The sequence below is a fragment of the Mobula birostris genome, chromosome 2, assembly GCF_030028105.1.
Source record: "Mobula birostris isolate sMobBir1 chromosome 2, sMobBir1.hap1, whole genome shotgun sequence".
Taxonomy (NCBI): Eukaryota; Metazoa; Chordata; class Chondrichthyes; order Myliobatiformes; family Myliobatidae; genus Mobula; species Mobula birostris.
The window spans coordinates 78,813,385-78,833,668 of record NC_092371.1 but is presented as its reverse complement, the minus strand read 5'-3'; the positions used below and the strand labels follow the sequence as shown (position 1 = coordinate 78,833,668).

At 45.2% G+C, this 20,284-nt stretch overlaps 1 pseudogene; it reads left to right on the top strand.

The window, feature by feature from the left end:
• Positions 1-20,284, top strand: part of LOC140210631 (deoxynucleoside triphosphate triphosphohydrolase SAMHD1-like) — a 91,920-nt pseudogene that overhangs the window by 45,817 nt on the left and 25,819 nt on the right.

Genomic DNA, 20,284 nt, shown 5'->3' with positions numbered 1-20,284 from the left:
CACCTGGGACCAACCACAGTGGTCGCCCAGTCTCTCCACACGAGTCTGTCTTCGTCTCCTCTCCTTGCCGAAGACCCTGGGCCTCGGACTCCTGCCCAGGGTCGGTCCCGCTGCCCAGGGTCACAGCATAGCGCCTCCTCTCTCTGTCCGCATCGCGCCTTCTCCCTCAAAGTCCGCAAAACATAATAGCTTACAGACACAGATGAAAGAATAACATCTTTCCCAATTGGTTCGTTCGTCCTCTTATCAATAATATAACCCAAACAAGTAGAGAGAGAGAGAGAGAGAGAGAAAAAACTCCTTACATGGCAATCATTATTACAGAAAAGCCATTTTAATTATAACATAACAAAGAAGCCATTTTGTCAGCCTTCACAGTAACGTAAAAGAAGAACCCCTTACAACACAAAATACTGACAGTACCCAATTGGTCAGGCATTTTCTTCGACAGAGGGACAGAATGGTGCCTTGTGATGTGAGCAGAGACCTTTCAATCCCCCCACAGGTGTTCAACGACCCGATCCATGGCCAGATTGAGGTGCACCCACTGCTCGTCCGCATCATAGACACGCCGCAGTTCCAGCGTCTCCGCTTCATTAAGCAGCTCGGAGGGGCACACTTTGTGTATCCCGGGGCCACTCACACCAGATTCGAGCACTCCATCGGGTAAGGACTCAGGGAGATTTGAGCGCTCAGTTGGGTAAGGACTTGGGGGTATTCAAGCACTCCATCGACTATGGTATATTATATATATATATATGTACACACACACACGTAATTTTTCTCACCCTTATGAGTGGCGTCAATGTGTATTTTCCCTCAATCTCGGGCCCTCTACCCGAGGCCTGGCAGCTTGATGGTTCAGCGCAGTATCCTTGCTGTTGCTAGTAGTGGACTCTTCTGGACCGAGATCTCAGATGTTGTTCCTGGGATTTGTTGGAGCCAGTCTCCCAGCCCAGGTGTCACAGCCCCGAGTGCTCCTATCACCACTGGGATTACTCTGGCTTTCACTTCCCACGTCTTTTCTATCTGCTCTTTCAAGCCCTGGTATTTCTCCAGCTTCTCATATTCTTTCTTCTTGGTGTTACTGTCACTTGGGATTGCCAGATCTATTACTATTGCTTTCTTCTCTTCCTTGTCCAGTATTATTATGTCTGGTCGGTTGGCCAGTAACGTACTATCTCTTCTTTCAGTTAGTCCTGATGAAGTGTCTCGGCCCGAAACGTCGACTGTGCCTCTTCCTATTGACGCTGCCTGGCCTGCTGCGTTCACCAGCAATTTTTGTGTGTCTTACCTGCTCATCAGTCTGCATTTGGAAGTCCCACGGGATCTTGGCTCTGTCATTCTCCACTACCTTCTTGGGTGTTTCCCATTTGGAATTGGGAACGTTCAATCCATACTCAGTGCAGATGTTCCTGTCGACAATTCCTGCAACTTGGTTGTACTTTTCAGTGTTTGCTGTCCCTGCCAGCACAGTCTGCATCTTGAGGCTTGTCTGGTGTGAAAGACCCCTGCTTCTGTTATATATATATATAGATTGATTCAGAATTCTTATTCATTTAAATAATTAGTTATGGGTTATATGTAAAAATACATTAATTGCTGTCTCTTTTCAGTGGTGTTCTCAATCTGTGATTGTTCCAGTTTGTAAAGAGTTCCCTGATGTTGATTGAGTGAGAGAGTGCATTGTCCGACAGGCAGACAGTGTCACGGTATTACTGAGTGGGATGGAGACCAATGGGACAGTGTGAAGCAGAATGTGGGGAGTGGGCAAAGTTCAGAACTGAAGTCAGAACAGAGAAGGCAAGAAAGAACCCAGATGTATGTCGACCCTATGTTTATGAATTTCCCTTTTCAATGGACTTCTAACCTGGAGAATTGAATCAGACTCTTTTTAATGTCCCTCCCTTAACCATTTACTGTGGCAGTTTATTCCATCTATTGACCATCCTCTCTGTGAGAAAGGCTGCCACTCAGATTCCTATTAAATCTTTTCCGTCTCTCCTTCAACCCTTGTCCTTAACACAGGGGAAAAGACTATGTACTTATCCTGTCTCTGGCCCATATAATTTTATACACATCTATAAGGTCACCCTTATTCTCCTTCCCTCCTATGAATAAAGTGCTAACCTGTTCAACCTCTCTCCAACACCATGGTATTAATAAAATGGCAGAGTCTATGACTGGACAACAGCTGGTAAGAATACTTGATAAACTACGGGCATTAAGGTTAAATAGTATTTGAAAGCAGCTGAAGAAAAGTTGTGTGTCTATATAAATACCGTCTCTTTGTCCTGCAGTGTGGCACATCTGGCAGGAGAACTGGTAAAAGTCCTGGCTGGGCGCCAACCGGAACTTAACATTGACAATCGGGATATCCTGTGTGTTCAGATCGCTGGACTCTGCCACGATCTAGGTGAGGTAGAGGCTGATCTGCCTCACAGGTAAAGATGCCACAGGGGCATTGGAGCGGTTGGTGGGGCAGCATCCTCCTTTTTATTGTCTTACAAAGTTTGGGCTATTTGTTGACTTCAGAGATTGGGGTTCATGCAAAAGGGGTTCTGAAAGACAAAGGGTTCAAACCCAACTCGTGGTCTACCAGGGAGTGATGGTGCAGATCACCATAGTTGAGGCAGTGATTTGCTGGAGGTGTATTGATGAGATTTTAATCCTGAGGTCTTTCTCTGGCTCTTCTGGTCAATTAAGTGTCTGTCCACTGTAACACTGACGTTTCATTTCCCAGGTCATGGACCATTTTCGCACTTGTTTGGAAGTTTTATCTCCGAAACACGGGAAGATTTGAAATGGAAGGTAATTCTCTCCGTATGCTTTTAGTAACGGTGTATATTAGCAGTGATGAGGCAGTGGGTTAGGTGCCAGAATCCCATCAATGCAGACCTTGTTGTCAAGGATATTCACTCAGAATGAAGCAGCAGATTTCCAGTAAAGGGAATGTCACAATGACTCTTCTACCACTTCTGGGGTTGGTATCTATTTCATTTTGCCTTGCTGTTGATATATTCAGTGGCCACTTTATTAGATACACCAGTGCACATGCTCTTCAATGCAATTATCAAAATTACCAATCATGTGACAGCAGCTCAATGCAAAAAAGCATGTAGAGATGGTCAGGAGGTTCAGTTATTTCCCAGACCAAACATCAGAATGGGGAAGAAATGTGACCTAAGTGACTTTGACTGTGGAATGATTGTTTCTGCCAGATGAGGTGGTTTCTGTATCTTAGAAACTGCTGATCTCCTGGAATTTTCACACACTAAGGTCTCTGATTTACAGAGAATGGTCTGAAAAAACAAACAAAAAAAATCAAGTAATCAGCAGTTCTGTGGGGGGAAAATGCCTTGTTAATGAGAGAGGACAGAGGAGAATGGTCAAATTGGTTCATGCTGGCAGGAAGGCATCAGTAACTCAAATAACCACACTGCAGAACAGCATCTCTGAATGTACAGGATGCCAAACCTTAAAGTAGATGGGTTAAAACAACAAAGGACCATGAACATACACTCAGTGGCCACATAATTAGGTATCTAATAAAGTGGGGGTCACTGAGTGTATATCAGTGTCCCATGTGTCTGTTTGCATTCTGAGTGAGATGTTTCAACCCAGCTTCCAACGAGTATGGCTCAGTGCCATAGAACTGCGTGTGTCATGAACAAGAGATGGTAACATGAAGGTTGGTTACACAGCAAGAAATCCAGAGGTTCACAGTGGTAGGATAATTTGAAATGGATTAAATCTGGGACAGAAAGTCATGGTCATGGTGCTCATAACCTGGTCCATTTGTGACTCTGGAGTTGCAGCCATGTTGTTGTCTATTGCCCTCTGGAGCAGTCAGCCTTAGTTTTGGGTATCCTTGAAGCAGACAGCTGTGGTTAGAGGTGGCGGTTTAGCTGTGGTTAGAGGTGGTGGCCTATTTCTAGGACAAGATCTGGGCAATCAGATAGGTTTCTTGAAGGTGTGGTGACAGCTGAACTATGCGATGAAGAAGGCGTTTCACACACTGGGCCTTTATCATTCAGGATTTGAGTACAGAAGTTGTACATTACGTTGCAGTTGTATGACATTGGGAATGTTGTGTTCAGTTTTAGTCAACCTGGTCTCAGAATAAATGCCTCTAAGATCTACAAGGATGCCATCGTGACTTGAGAGAGCGAGATTAGATTAGTCCTCTTTTATTGTCATTTAGTAATGCATGCATTAAGAAATGATACAATATTCCTCCAGTGTGATATCACAGAAACACCGGACAGACCAAGACTGAAAAACTGACAAAACCACATAATTATAACATATAGTTACAACAGTGCAACAGTACCATAACTTGATGAAGAACAATGCATGGTACAGTAAAAAAGTTCAAAGTCTCTCGAAAGTCCCACATCTCACGCAGACAGGAGAAGGAAGAAAACTCTCCCTGCCATGCCCGACCACAGTCCGACTCTGAGTCGTCCGAAAACTTCGAGCTCTGATCAGCTCTCCAATATCGAGTACCAAGCACCATCTCTATCCAAACGCTTCGACCTCAGACTCGGTCGCCAGCAGCAGGCAAAGCCGGGGATCTTGGGGCCTTCCCTCCAGAGATTCTCGATCGCACAGTAGCAACAGCAGTGAACCGGGCATTTCAGGAATTTCTCCCGATGTTCCTCTGCTTCTCATGTCTGTCTTCATCAAATCAGAATTGTCCATGGTCCCTATTTAACAGATACGATATCATCTTCTCCTCCCACCTCTACAGAGAGAGATATGTATGTATAATGAGCTGATAGAGAAAGTCATTGAGGAAGGTACAATTTAACAAATTCAAAAAGACACTTCTACATGTAGATGGATAGGACAGGTTTAGAAGATTATGGGCCAAATGCTGACAAATAGGAATAGCTTTCATGGCCATCTTGGTCAGCATGAGCTAGTTGGGCCGAAGAGCCTGTTTCCGTGTTGTATGACGTGACAAACATTTACTGCATATTGATTTAAACATGAGTTGCTGGCATTGTGTGGTGCTACATCAGCTTCCTGTCCATGGGGGTTAATGCAGTAAACTAAACTGTTGTTCCAGCACAATAAATTGTTAATTTTAATATTAGTCATTTCCATAGAATGACGACTCACTCTTTCCTCTGATTTATTATTGGTGCAGCACGAGGATGCTTCGGTAAAGATGTTCGAACACTTGATCTCCTCCAATAACTTGGAAGTGGTGCTGAAAACATATGGTCTGGTGTTGCCACAAGATGTGAATTTTATAAAGGAACTGATCAGAGGTGCAGAAGAAAAGGAAGGGGTAAGTGACACTGTTTAGCTAAGCAATTGGAATATAAGCTGGAAATTTTATTTTGGTTTATGTGCACCCAAACAAAAGAGAGCAAAATGATTGAATTAATGTTTTTGCCCCTGGATCACTACTACTCATTTGCATGATGTGGCTGTCACTGCCGTCATTGGACTTGTCCAGTATTAGTAGACCTTGAATTGAAGAGGCAGTAATAGAAACATAGAAACATAGAAAATAGGTGCAGGAGTAGGCCATTCGGCCCTTCGAGCCTGCACCACCATTTATTATGATCATGGCTGATCATCCAACTCAGAACCCCGCCCCAGCCTTCCCTCCATACCCCCTGACCCCCGTAGCCACAAGAGCCATATCTAACTCCCTCTTAAATATAGCCAATGAACTGGCCTCAACTGTTTCCTGTGGCAGAGAATTCCACAGATTCACCACTCTCTGTGTGAAGAAGTTTTTCCTAATCTCGGTCCTAAAAGGCTTCCCCTCTATCCTCAAACTGTGACCCCTCGTTCTGGACTTCCCCAACATCGGGAACAATCTTCCTGCATCTAGCCTGTCCAATCCCTTTAGGATCTTATACGTTTCAATCAGATCCCCCCTCAATCTTCTAAATTCCAACAAGTACAAGCCTAGTTCATCCAGTCTTTCTTCATATGAAAGTCCTGCCATCCCAGGAATCAATCTGGTGAACCTTCTTTGTACTCCCTCTATGGCAAGGATGTCTTTCCTCAGATTAGGGGACCAAAACTGCACACAATACTCCAGGTGTGGTCTCACCAAGGCCTTGCACAACTGCAGTAGTACCTCCCTGCTCCTGTACTCGAATCCTCTCGCTATAAATGCCAGCATACCATTCGCCTTTTTCACCGCCTGCTGTACCTGCATGCCCACTTTCAATGACTGGTGTATAATGACACCCAGGTCTCGTTGCACCTCCCCTTTTCCTAATCGGCCACCATTCAGATAATAATCTGTTTTCCTATTTTTGCCACCAAAGTGGATAACTTCACATTTATCCACATTAAATTGCATCTGCCATGAATTTGCCCACTCACCCAACCTATCCAAGTCACCCTGCATCCTCTTAGCATCCTCCTCACAGCTAACACTGCCACCCAGCTTCGTGTCATCCGCAAACTTGGAGATGCTGCATTTAATTCCCTCATCCAAGTCATTAATATATATTGTAAACAACTGGGGTCCCAGCACTGAGCCTTGCGGTACCCCACTAGTCACCGCCTGCCATTCTCAGATCTCAGATATAAGTGTGGAGTCATTGGTTAAGGGGAACAGAGAAGAGGTTCTGGTGTTGAGAATGTGGTTCCTGGATTGTATGAGTCAAAAGCATTCTTATGGGGAAGGGTGAACATCCAGAGGTCATGTTCAATATCGGTATAAATTACATTGGCAGGAGGGGTGACAAGGTCCTGTAGGGTGGGTTCAGGGGTTTATGTGCTATATTAAAGGACAGGTACTCCATGGTGGTGATTACAGGGTTGCTGCCACTGCCACGTGCTAGTGGGACCAGAAAGAGAAAGAAAATACAGTTAACATGTAGCTAAGGAGATGGTGCAGGAGGGAGGGCATCAGATTTTTGGATCATTGGGCTCCCTTGCAGAGAAGATGAGAGTTGTATAGAGAGGTCAGTTTGCACCTGTACTGGAGCAGGACCAATACCCTCTCTTGAAGGTTTGCTACTGCTACTCCAGGGAGTTTAAACTAGAGTTGCAGGGGAATGAGAACCAGAGTGCTTGGGCAGCAAGTGGATGGGCTGTGGAAAATGAAGATATAAACACGGGAAACAGAACATTGACCATGGTGAGACTAATGTTCTGAGTTGCATCTATTTCAATGCAATGAGTAATGTAGGCAGTGAGACTTGGCTGCGGTAGGGGAAAGACTGGCAGCTCAGTGTTCCTGGTTTCTGTTGTTTTAGACGTGATAGAGGGGGAGGTATTAAAGGAGGAGGGGTGGCATTATTAGTCAGTGAAAGTGCCACAGCTATGCTCAGACCACGCCCGTCTACTGAAACTCTATGGGTGGAACTGAGGGTAAGAAAAGAATGACTGCATTAACAAGATTATATTATAGACCACCCAATAGTCAGCAGGATTTAGAGGAACACATTTGTAGAGAGATAACAGACAATTGCAGAAAAATAAGCCAGTGATAGTAGGAGATTTTAACCTTTCGCACATTGACTGGGTCTCCCATACTGTAAGAGTGCTGGATGAAATAGACTTTGTCAAATGTGTTCAGGAAGATTTATTTAATCCATATATATATAAGGGTCTGAGCTGCATTTATTTCAATGCAAGAAGTATTGTCGGAAAGGCAGATAATAGTGCTGAAGATGAGGGAGTTAGTTTACCAACAGAGGCATTGCAATGTGAGGAGAGGCTCTTCCTAGGACAAACTTGCAGTCAACATGATGAGTTGCAACATAAAAGCAGACAAAATCGAGAAGGGTGTTTACAGGACGAAAGGTGTTATATTTGCATTCGCACAGTACACGGAATGTGATAGATGAACATGCAGCACAGTTGCAGATTGGCAGGTATGATGTTGTAGGCATCACTGAATCATGGCTGAAAGATTATAGCTGGGATCTTAATGTCCAAGGATACACATTGTATCAATAGGACAGGCAGGAAGGAAGAGGAGGTAGCGTTGCTCTCTTGGTAAAAATGAAATCAAATCATCAGAAACAGGTGGCATCAGGTTAGAAGCATTGAATCATTGTGCTAAGGAACTGCAAAGGTAAAAAAGACCCTGATGGGAGATGTATACAGACCCACAAACAGTAGTAAGAATGTGGCCTACAAATTAAAATGGGAGATAGAAAATGCATGCCTAAAGGACAATGTTACAATTGTCATGAGGGATTTCAACAAGCAGGTAGATTGGGAAAATTAGGTGCTGGATTCCAGGAGAGGGAATTTCTAGAGTGCCTATGAGATGGCTTTTTAGAGCAGCTCGTGGTTGAGCCCACTAGGGGAGCAGCTATTCTGCATTAGGTGTTGTGCAATGAATGAGAGTTGATGGGAGAGCTTAAGGTAAAAGAACCCCTGGGGGTAAGTGATCATAATATGAATGAATTTACTCTGAAATTTGAGAAGGAGAAGCTAAAGTCAAATGTATCAGTGATACGGTGGAGTAAGGGGAATTACAGAGTCATGAGAGGGGTGATGGCCAGAATTGATTTGAAAAGAACACTGGCAAGGATGATGGCAGAGCAGCAATAGCTGGAATTTTTGGAAGCAATTTGGAAGGAACAGGATGTATACATCCCAAAGAGGAAGAAGTATTCTAAAGGCAAGATGACACACTGTGGCTAGCAAGAAAAGTCAAAGACAACATAAAAGCCAAAGGGAGGGCATATAACAGAACAAAAATTAGTGGGAAGTTAGAGGATTGGGAAGCCTTTAAAAACCAACAGAAGGCAACTAAAGAAGTCATTAAGAAGGTAAAGATGCAATATGAAAGTAAGCTAGACAATAATATTAAAGAGGATATCAAGTTTCTTCAGATACATAAAGTGTTAAAGAGAGGTGAGAGTGGATATCGGCTCACTGGAAAATAATGCTGGAGATGTATTAATGAGGGAAGAGGAAACGTTGGATGAACTGAATAAATATTTTACTGTGGAAGATACTAGTGGTATGGTGGAAATTCCAGGTGTCAAGGATCACAAAGTGTGTGAAGTTACCATAACTAGGGAGATGGTTCTTGGGAAACTGAAATGTATGAAGGTGGATAAGTCACCTGGACCAGGTGGTGTACACCCAGGGATTTGAAGGAAGTGGCTGAAGAGGTAGTGGAGGCATTAGTAATGATTTTTGAAGAATCGCTAGATTCTGGAATGGTTCCAGAAGACTGGAAAATTGAAATGTCACTCCACTCTTCAAGAAGGGAGATAGATAAAAGAAAGAAAACTAGAGGCCAGTTAGTCTAACATCAGTGCTGGATGTTGGAGTCAATTATTAAGGATGAGGTCTCAGGGTACTTGGAGACACAGGATAAATTAGGCCGGAGATATCATGGTTTCCTCAAAGAAAAATCTTGCCTACAAAGCTGTTGAAAGTCTTTGAAGAAATAACAAGCAGGGTAGACAAAGGAGAATTGTTTGATGTTGTGTATTTGGATTTTCAGAAGGCCTTTGACAAGGTGCCACACCTAAGGCTTCTTAACAAGCTATGAATGCATGGTATTACAAGAAATATTCTAGCATGGATAAAGCAGTGGCTGATTGGCAGGTGGTAAAGAGTGGGAATAAAGGGAGCCTCTTCTGGTTGTCTACCCGTGACTGTGATGCTCCACAGGGTCTGTGTTGGGACCAATTCTTTTTACGTTATACATCAATAATTTGGATGATGAAATCGATGGCTTTGTTGCAATGTTTGCAGATGATAAGAAAATAGGTGGAGGGCCAGATACTTTTGAGGAACTAGAGAGGCTACAGAAGGACTTAGTAATATTAGGAGAATGGGCAAAGAAATAGCAGATGGAATATAGTGTCAGGAAGTGTATGGTCATGCACTTTGGTAGAAGAAATGAAGAAATTAGGCAGGTGACAGAAATGTGTGTAGGGGAATACTTTAGATATAGAGATCATAATTTTAAAAATTTCAAGGTAATTATGGAGAAGCTTAGGGCTGGTTCTCAGGTTGCAAATCAAAATTGGGAAAAGGCTAACTGAGGTGGTACCAGAAAGTATCTGGCCAGTGTGAATAAACACAAGAACTTCTGCAAATACTGGAAAACCTGGAGGAAAACTGCAGATCAGGCAACATCCATGGAAAGAAATAAGTCAACGTTTCAGGTTGAGACTCTGCATCAGGATTGGAGAAGAAGCAGGAAGAAGCCAGAATAAGAAAGTGAGGGGAGGGGAAAGAGTACAATGTGGCAGCTGATAGGTGGAATGAGGAGAGGGGGAATGAAGTAGCAATCTTAGAGGTGATAGGTGGAAGAGGTACAGGACTGAAGAAGGAATCTGATAGGAGAGAACAGTGGACCATGATCGAAAGTAAACAAGAAGGGGCACTAGAGGGAGGTGACAGGCAGGTGAGGAGAAGAGAAGTAATAGGGGATCCAGAAAGGAGACTGGAAAAAGAGAGAAGGGGGAGGGGGAGAAATTACTGGATATTATTGAAATTATTGGTTATGCCAACAGATTGGAGGTTACCAGATAGAACATGAATTGGTGCTCCTCTACATTGAGTGCAGCCTCATTGAGGCAGTAGAAAAGCCCATGAACTGACATGTCAAGATGGGAATTCAAATCAAAATGGATGACCATAGCAAAATCTCAAATGTGCTTGATGAATTGGTTCCCCCAATTAACATCAACTCTCACTGATGTTTTAGGGGCTGAACCAGAATACTGGATACAATAGATGATCTGTCAGACCTGCAGGTAAAGCATCACCTCACATGAAAGGACTGTTTGGGGCCCTGAATAATGGTGAGGGAGGAGTAAGAGCAAGTGCCAAGAGGGAGATAAGTAGGCAGAGATAAGTGGACAAGGAAGTCACATAGAGAGTAATCCCTGTTGAATGTGGGATAGGAAAATGTGCTTAGTGGTAGGATCCCTTTGCAAAAGTTATGGAGAATGCTGTCCTGGATGAAGAGACTCATGGGGTGGTGGGTAAGGTCCAGGGGAACCCTATCCCCACTATGCTGGAGGGAAAATGGGTGCGGGTAGACATGCGGGAAATGAAGGAGATGCATTGATGGTCGATGATGGAAACCCTGTTCCCTGAAGGAGGAGGACATCTCAGCTGTTCCAGACCTGAAAGCCTCACCCTAAGAACAGATACAGAGACGGAGGATCTGAGAAAAGAGAATAGCATGTTTATAAGTGACAGGGTGGGCAGCTTTCGAGTCAAGGTAGCTGTAAGAGTCAATAGCTTTCTGAAAGATAGTCTATCTCCAGAGATGGAGAGAGATCGATAAATGGGAGAGTTGGACTAAGTAAAGACCAGAGAATGATGTGGATGTTGAAGGCAAAGTTGATGAAATTGTGGAGTTCAGCATGGGTGCAGGAAGCAGCACAATGCAGTCATTGACGTAGCAGAGAAAGAAGGGGGAAACATTATGAGTATAGTATTGGAATATGGACAGTGCCATGTTGCTGACCAACAGGCGGGCATTGTTGAGGCCCATGTGGGTCCCCACGGCTACACCTTGGAGGTGGAGAAAATGGACGGAGTTGAAAGAGAAGTTGTTGAGGTTGAAAACCAGTTCTGACAGCCAGAGGAGAATGCTGGTAGAGGAGAAGTGCTTAGCCTGTTGTTAGAAAGAAGTGGAGAGCTGTAAGGCCTTCCCAAGGGGGACAGAAGTGTATAGGTACTGGACATCCACAGTGACAATGAGGAGATCAGGTTTGGAGAATTTAAAGTGTTGAAGTGATTGAGAGCCTAGTGCGCAAGGTATGGATTGGGATCTGTTGTCTTCCAGCTTAGAGATGTTTGGTAAATGGGAAACCTTCAAGAATGAAGTATTGAGAGTGCAGAGTTTGTATGTTCTTATTAGAATAAAAGGCAAGACTAACAGGTTTGGGGAACCTTGGATTTGAGAAATATTGAGGTCCTAGTTAAGAAGAAGAATGAGATGTTTGATTAACTCAGGAGTCTATAGAACTGATGCAAAACTACAGTGATCATATATGGATTACCCAAGAGGTCGTGCTTGCTGTCTTCAGGAAAATTAGGGTGGATAACTACCCAGGGCTTGACAAGGTGTCACCTCGGATCTTGTGGGAGGCTAGTGGAGAGACTGCAGGAGCCCTGGCAGTATTTAAAATGTCTTTAGCTGTGAATGTGGTGCCAGAGGGCAAGAGGAAAGCTAATGTTACTGCGTTGTTCCAGAAAGGCTCTAAGAATAAACCAGGAATTTATAGGCTGCTGAGTCAGATACCAATAGTGGGTGAATTATTCTAATACATTGTAATGGAGAGGATGTGTAAGTATTAGGGATAGTCAGTATGGTTCTTTGTGCGGTAGGCGATGTCTAAACATTCTTATACAATCTTTCGAAGAGGTTTCCAGGAAAGTTGATGAAGAAAAGATCATGAACATTATCTATGTGGACTTTAGCAAGGCGTTTCACAAGGTGCTGTAGGGAGGTTGTTCAACAAGGTTCAGTTGGCATTGAGGATAAGGTAGTAAATGGATTCTGCATTGGCTTGCTGGGAGAAACCAGGGGTGGTGGTAGATATCTCTGACGAGTAGATGGAGCCCTGTGATGAGTGGTGTCCCTCAGGAATCAGTGCTAGGTTTGTAGTTTTTTGTCATCGGTATCAACAATGTGCATGATAATGTGATAAACTGATCATCACATTTTCAGATGACTCCATGGGTAGGGGCATAGTGAACAGTGTAGAAAGCTATCAAGGCTTCCAATATATCTCTGGACTCAGAGAAGACTGTTAAGAGAAGCATGTTCAATCTCCTAGCAGTCAAGACGAGTTAGTAAATTGGATTTTACATGGGCTTCGGAGGTGAATCCTGGGAGTATTTTGTAGATGATTGCCTCTCTAACTGGAGACCTATGAGTAGTGTGACACAGGGATTGGTGCTGGATCCGTTGATGTCTGTCATCTGTATAAATGATCTGGATGATAAGATGGAAAATTAGATCAGCAGCTCTGTGGATGACCTCATAATTGTGCTATAGTTGACAGAAAGGGATCTGTCAAAACTTGCACTAAGATCTGGACAAGCTGGGAAATAGGCTGAAATATGGCAGATGGATTTTAATGCAAATAAGTGTAAGGTGTTGCACTTTGGAAGGATAAATCAAAGTACTATGTATAGATGGGAGGGTGGAAAATAAATAAAACGCATTGAGAGCATCGGCAGGGCTCCCTCCCCCCTATAGGAGTGTTGTATATGAAGGGCCCAAAGCATTGTTGAGGATTCCTACCACCCATCCCACTATCTCTTTGAACCCCTGCTGTCGGAAGGTGGCACAGAGGCATCAGGACTAGGACTACCAGACTGCTAACAGCTTTTTCCCTCAGGCTGTGAGACAAATGAATACCTGCCACCACTGAGATCTCGTCACACCGACAGCAAGCTGTTTACTGTTTATCTGTGCTACACACTACATACTGTACACTTCAATTTATATTATATTCTATTAATTTACTTGTGGTAATATTTTGTTTTATGTGGTGTGTGAGGTATATGATTTGCAGGTGCACCATGGTCTGGAGGAAGATTATCTCATTTGATTGTAAATATATACAGTCAGATGACAATAAACGTTAACTTGAACTTGAGTGGGAGTTGGAGACTTTAATCCTGGTGTGGGTCAATGGGACGAGGTAGAATAACAGTTTGGCACTGGCTAGATGGGCTGAAGTGCCTCCCTCTGTGTGGAGGTGCTCTCTGACTCTGTGACTCCTAGGTAAGTACAGATGAGTAGGTTTCATTAAGGACTTCACCCGCACCCCCATCTCCACTCACTGTTCGCCTCTTTGGTTCCTGTTGCTGATCTTAGGTGAGGTGCTGCATCTCATCCTGGGCGAGTACGGTTTGGTTTTCCCAATGGTGTTGCACTCGGTCTATGTCATGTGGAGGGAATGAGGGAGAGCCTGAGTGGTGGATCCATCTACACTCTCCTGTGTGCTGCTCAGCACTAACTCTGCCATCTCGTCTCCCCAGTGGCCGTACGAAGGTCGTCCTCAGGAGAAAAGATTTCTGTATGAAATCGTTGCCAATAAGCGAACTGGGATTGATGTCGATAAGTGGGATTATTTTGCCAGGTATGTAGGCCTCTCTGTAGTATTCATCAACTGCTTATGGATGTTTCATCATCTCTGCCTTTTCTCAGTGTGAGCTTACCAGGCACATGGTTTGGTTAATTTGGACCAGGCTTAATTGTTTCTGCTGGGAGCTTAATGTTTGAAAATCAGAAATGGCCAAGTCGTGGTCAAGTTCAGTCCTGCCGAAGGGTTTCGGCCCGAAGCATCAATTGTACTCTTTCATAGATGTTGCCTGGCCTGCTGAGTTCCATCAGCATTTTGTGTGTGTTGCTCAGGTTTTCAGCATCTGCAGATTTTCTTTTGTTTGAAGTTGTGTGTGTGTGTGTGTGTGTGTGTGTGTGTGTGTGTGTCTTCCATTCCCTCTTACACCCACCATTGCTTCTTCAGAAAACTGAACTAATTCAACCTGTTTCCCATTGATCCTCACTGATTTTTGTTGATGCACTATTGCATCCTGACTGGATCACAGTTTGATATGGAAATGCTCTGTCTGAGACTGCATGGAATTGCAGAGAGATGCAGACGCAGCTCTGGCCAACATGAAACCCGGCTTCCTCTCCATGGACTCTGTCTGCAGCTACAGCCCCCACCCCGGAGATTCTCTCGTCTTCTCCTTCCATTGAGCAGGATATGGAAAAGCTTGAGACTGTATCTTCATATTCAGACAGCTTCATTCTACTGTTATTGCAATGTTGAACAGTCCTGTTGAATGATAAAGGTGAATGCTTGCTCTCTCAATCTACCTTGTTGCAGCCCTCACACATCATTTGTTTACCTGCACTTTCTCTGTAACTGTAGCATTATATTTTGCCTTCTGTTATTGCTTTTCCTTTTCTCCTACTTTGACAAAGTTGTCTCTTAGGATAATCTGATTCGATGGCAAGGGAAACAAAGCTTTTCACTGTATCTCGGTACATGTCACAATAAACCAGTTACCAAAGAAATGGCAGAGGCTGCTATTAATGTGTCTTCTTGTCTCTGAAGGGACAGTTACTATCTTGGAATCCGGAACAACTTTGACTATCAACGCATCCTGAAGTATTCTCGAGTCTGTGAAGTCGACAACATGAAGATCATATGCACTCGAGATAAGGTGATGGATGTTTTGAGAAACAGCAGAGTCCCTTAAGTTTGGTTTGAAAATCCTTGGCTTATCCAGCCTGAACTAATTGTAACTGTTGTATATTGTCAGTCAGAAATATTATCTCAAAGCACCATGGAGAAGTACACACGAAAGATTCTACACATACTGGAAATCCAGAGTAACACAAACGAAGTGCTGGAGGAACTTGGGAGGCCAGGCAGCTTCGATAGAGGGAAATAAAGGACTAATGTTTTGGGCTGAGACCCTACATCAAGACCAGAAAGGAAATGAGAAGAAGCTGTTGGGGGGGTGGGTAAGGGAAAGAGTACAAGCTGGAAGCTGACAGGTGAAGTCAGGTGGGGGAAAGGTAGGTGAGTGGGGACGGGGGAGGGGGATAAAGTGAGTAACTGGGAACTAATGGGTCGAAAAGGTAATAGGCCGAAGAAGATATCTGATAGGAGAGGAGAGTGGAACATGGAGAAAGGGAATGAAGACGAACACCAGAGAGAGGTTTTGAAGACAGAATATAATATTAATGGTAAGACTCTTGGCAGTGCGGAGGATCTGAGAGATCATGGTGTCTGCATCCATAGGACATTCAAAGTTGCTGCGCAAGTTGACAGTGTTGTTGAGAAGGCGTTGTCATATGGCGGTGGCTGGGAACGGATCCAAGTGCAAGACACAGACACTGAAGTACTAGGGACAGGACTAGGATACAGGGCGATGGCAAGTACATGGACAGGAAAACCAGGAACCTGGAACAGGACTGAACAAGAGAGCTAGGAGCCCAGGCTTGGACTCCGAGCCAGAGACTGGACAAGGGCCCAATACCTGGGTCTTGCCTCTGGCTCGGACCCCAGAACTAGGCACGGATGAGGCTTGGCAGGCAGGCAGGACGAGGCTGGAATCTTCAGGCTTGAGGCTAGAGGCTAGAGACTTGGCCTGGCTTGGCAAGAGGCTAGAGGCTAGAGACTTGGCTTGGCAAGAGGCTAGAGGCTGGAGTCTTCAGGCTTGAGGCTAGAGGCGAGGCTTGGCAGGAGGCAGGAGTCTTCAGACTTGAGGCTAGGCAAGAGACAAGGTGAGGCTGGAGGCAGGAGACTTGAGGCGAGGCGAGGCTGGAGGCAGGAAGCAGTAGATTTGAGGCGAGGCGAGGCTGGAGGCAGGAGGCAGGAGACTTGACGTGAGGCGAGGCTGGAGGCTGGAGGCTGGAGGCAGGAGACTTGAGGCGATGCGAGGCTGGAGGCTGGAGGCAGGAGACTTGAGGCGAGGCTGGAGGTAGGAGACTTGAGGCTGGAGGCAGGAGACTTGAGGCGAGGCGAGGCTAGAGGCTGGAGGCAGGAGACTTGAGGTGAGATGAGGCTGGAGGCAGGAGACTTGAGGCTGGAGGCAGGAGACTTGAGGCGAGGCGAGGCGAGGCTAGAGGCTGGAGGCAGGAGACTTGAGGTGAGGCTGGAGGCAGGAGGCAGTAGAGGCGAGATGAGGCTGGAGGGAAGAGGCAGTAGACTTGAGGTGAGGCGAGGCTGGAGGCTGGAGGCAGGAGACGAGGCGAGGCGAGGCTGGAGGCTGGAGGCAGGAGACGAGGCGAGGCGTGGCTGGGCTCCTCCTGGGCAGGGCGCGGTTCACCTGGGCAGGGCGCGGATCTCCACCCGACAGAGACAAGGGACAGGAAGGGACAGAACCAACCCCAGGTAACGGCAAGATGGCCTGGCTTACCTAGGCGGAGGCGAGGGACAGGAAGGGACAGAATGAACCCCAAGTAACGGCAAGACAGCCTGGCTTACCTGGTGGAGGCAAGGGACAGGAAGGGAGCTAGGTACAGGGTGGCTCCAGGACAAGACTGCAGGCGAGACGAGGCGAGAGTTACCGGCAAGATAAGGCAAGGCTTCTGGCAAAGCAAGGCGAGACGAGAACTTCAGGTGAGGCGAGAGTTACCGGCAAGACAAGGCAGGGCTTCAGGCGAGGAAACAGAAGGCAGAGGAAGGGATACAAGAAATAAGGACAAGAACAATCCAGCAGCCACACCCTGGTCTCCGAAGGTATTTATGCAGCCAGCCCCAACGAGCATCAGCTGCCTCAGTTAGAGCTAAACAAGAACAGAAACAGGGTAAACAGGAAAACCTGGAGCAAAGGTCGATGGACCGGACCGTGAACCGGAATACCGTGGGATTGAGTTCAAGATTGATGAGGTAATGTTAGAGCTATATAAGACCTTGGTCAGACCCCACTTGGAGTACTATTTTCAGTTCTGGACTCCTCACTACAGGAAGGATGTGGATACTATAGTGTAGCCCCCCTGGCCACCCTCAGGGTCGCTCAGCTCACTGTCGTCTAGGGAAACAGCCCTCGGCCCCACCAAACTGGGTAATAGTTTGTGTGGATGCTGTGTGATGTACCCACCCTGCCCAAATAACAGACAATACACCAGATAGGTTTGAGTGATCTACAGTTTATAGATACTACTGGAACTATATAATTAATAGAGAATAAAATATAAAAGGAAAATAAAAGGCACCACACTTATCAAAGTTCAATCTCTTCGTGCACAAAAAAGTTGGAGCTCTGGACCCTTCTTCTTCACCCTGCGACCCCTCGGTCCGCCTCGACCGGCTGCCTGGGATCAACAACGGTGGCCGACCAGACGCTCCACACAAGTCCGTCTCCGTCTCCTCGCCGAACGCCCTCCTTGGGGTTCCACCCCGTTAGTGGACATCACAGCACCTGGTCCATTCTCTGTCTCTCTCTCCCACCTTCACCCTCAAAACCCCACACATACAAATCTTCCAAATACACCAAAGTCATAACAACTATCCCAATTGGTTCATTACATCCTCTTATCACACCCTAACCCACAACAAGCTGCTAGCGCAAAGCTTTCTCAGCTTTTAACATAACAACGAAGCATTCCCTATTATAACATAACAAAGAAGCCATTTTAATTAGCCTCCGCAGTAACATAAAAGACGAAACCCCCCTACAGTAGAAAGAGTACAGAGGAGTTTTACAAGAATGTTGCCTGGTTTGGAAGGCATAGCTTATGAGAATAGTTTGAGTGAACTTGACCTTCTCTCCTTGGAGCGACAGAGGACAAGAGGTGACCTGATACAGGTGTATAAGATGATGAGGGGCATTGATCGTGTGGATAGCCAGAGGCTTATTCCCAGGGCTGAAATGGCTAACACGAAGGGGCATAGTTTTAAGGTGCTTGGAAATAAGTTCCGAGAGGATGTCAGCGGTAGCTTTTTCACACAGAGAGTCGTGGGTGCATGGAATGCATTGCCGGCAGTAGTGGTGTAAACGGACACAAGAGGGTCGTTCAAGAAGAGGTACAGCCGAAGTTTCTTACTATTTCTTCTTTCAGTTTGTCCTGACGAAGGGTCTTGGCCCGAAGCGTCAACTGTACCTCTTCCTAGAGATGCTGCCTGGCCTGCTGCGTTCACCAGCGACTTTGATGTGTGTTGCTTGAACTTCCAGCATCTGCAGAATTCCTCATGTGAGGGTCTTTTAACAGCCTCTTAGATAGGTACATGGAGCTTAGAAAAAGAGAAGGCTATGCAAGAGGGAAATTCTAGGCAATTTCTAGACCAGGTTGTATGGTCGGCACAATATCGTGGGCCGAAGGGCCTGTAATGTGTTGTTGATTTCTATGTTTCTATGTGGTAACTGGCTTTGCACAGAATTGAACAGTCAAAGAACAGCTGAGATCACAATGGGGGATCAGTGAGAATGAGTCTGACTGAACTATGGTAGAAGAGAAGATTTAAACTTTAGGGTAGCCATAACTAGTATAAGGTTAATGGTTCTATTCCTAGCACCAAGGAGGAACAGAGAGGTCTTTGAATCCACATTCATAACCCTCAAAGTTGCTGCACTAGTTGATAGAATTATTAAGAAGGAATATGGTTTGTTGGTCTTCAGTAGTCGCAGAATTGAGTTCCAGAGCCACGAGGTAATGGTTTTCTCCTGGAATGAAGGAGGATGAGAGATGACTTGATAGAAGTGTAAAAGCTGATAAGAGGCGTAGGTAGAGTGGACAGTCAGAGACTTTTTACCATAGCAGAAATGAATAATACAAGGGGGCATAATTTTAAGGTGATTGGAGTAAAATATAGTTGGGTGTCAGAGGTAGGTTTGGCTAACTAAGAGTGATGGGTGTGTGAACTGTTCTGTCAGGCATTGTGGTAGATGCAGATACGTTATGGATATTTATGGTACTCTTGGATAGGCACATGGATGGAAGGAAAACGGAGGGTTATGTAGGAGGGAAGTGTTGGATTGATTGTGGAGTAGTTTCAATGTTCAGCACTGTGGTGTAATGGTCTATGTTCTCACTCATTCAGAACTTGCTGACCTTTTAGAAATGCATCTGCAGATATAAAAACAATTTAAAGTTAAACATGGAAAATTAAGCAAAATGGGGAGGACGGGCCACAACCAATAGAGGTACAAGAGGTTTAAGAGTGGTGTTGGGACAACGGTCAGTTTACAGAAATGGCTGTTGGATAATTATTTGACATTAAAATCCCTGAATGAATGGGGTATGTGATGGAGCAGAGATATTGGCATCTGTCGGATCTGCGAACGGGCATAAATGTCATCATCATGAGATTGGTGAATAACTTGCGTGTTGATACTCTTCAATGCCTGGGATCTGTTCCTGACACATACAGGGTGAAGTGATCTCTCATTTTCCATCTTGTTCTACAGGTAGCTGACGACTTGTACAACATGTTTTACACACGTAACACCTTGCATCGCAGGGCCTATCAGCACAAAGTGGTCAACATCATTGAGAGCATGTGAGTATTCCTGCAGTGTGGCTGGTACGGTGCTTTCACTCATTTTACACCCTTGCGTCCACCCACTCATCTTCTCCCAGCCCTTGTGCTGGTGAAAGGCACTGGCCTGTGTGAAAGGCACTGTCACCACGTGGGTCAGCCTTTGGCTACTAACTGACAGATAATTTGGTCACGCCCTTTACTAACCAGAACGTGGTGTGTTTGTTGCAGTGTTCACTCGGATGTTGCTGATGAGCAGTGAATTTGAAGACATGTTTCCTTCACCTTCCTCTCCCATAACCCAAGTATGCTGAGGCCATTCCCACATCCATTTCTTGTGTTTGCTGTCAACA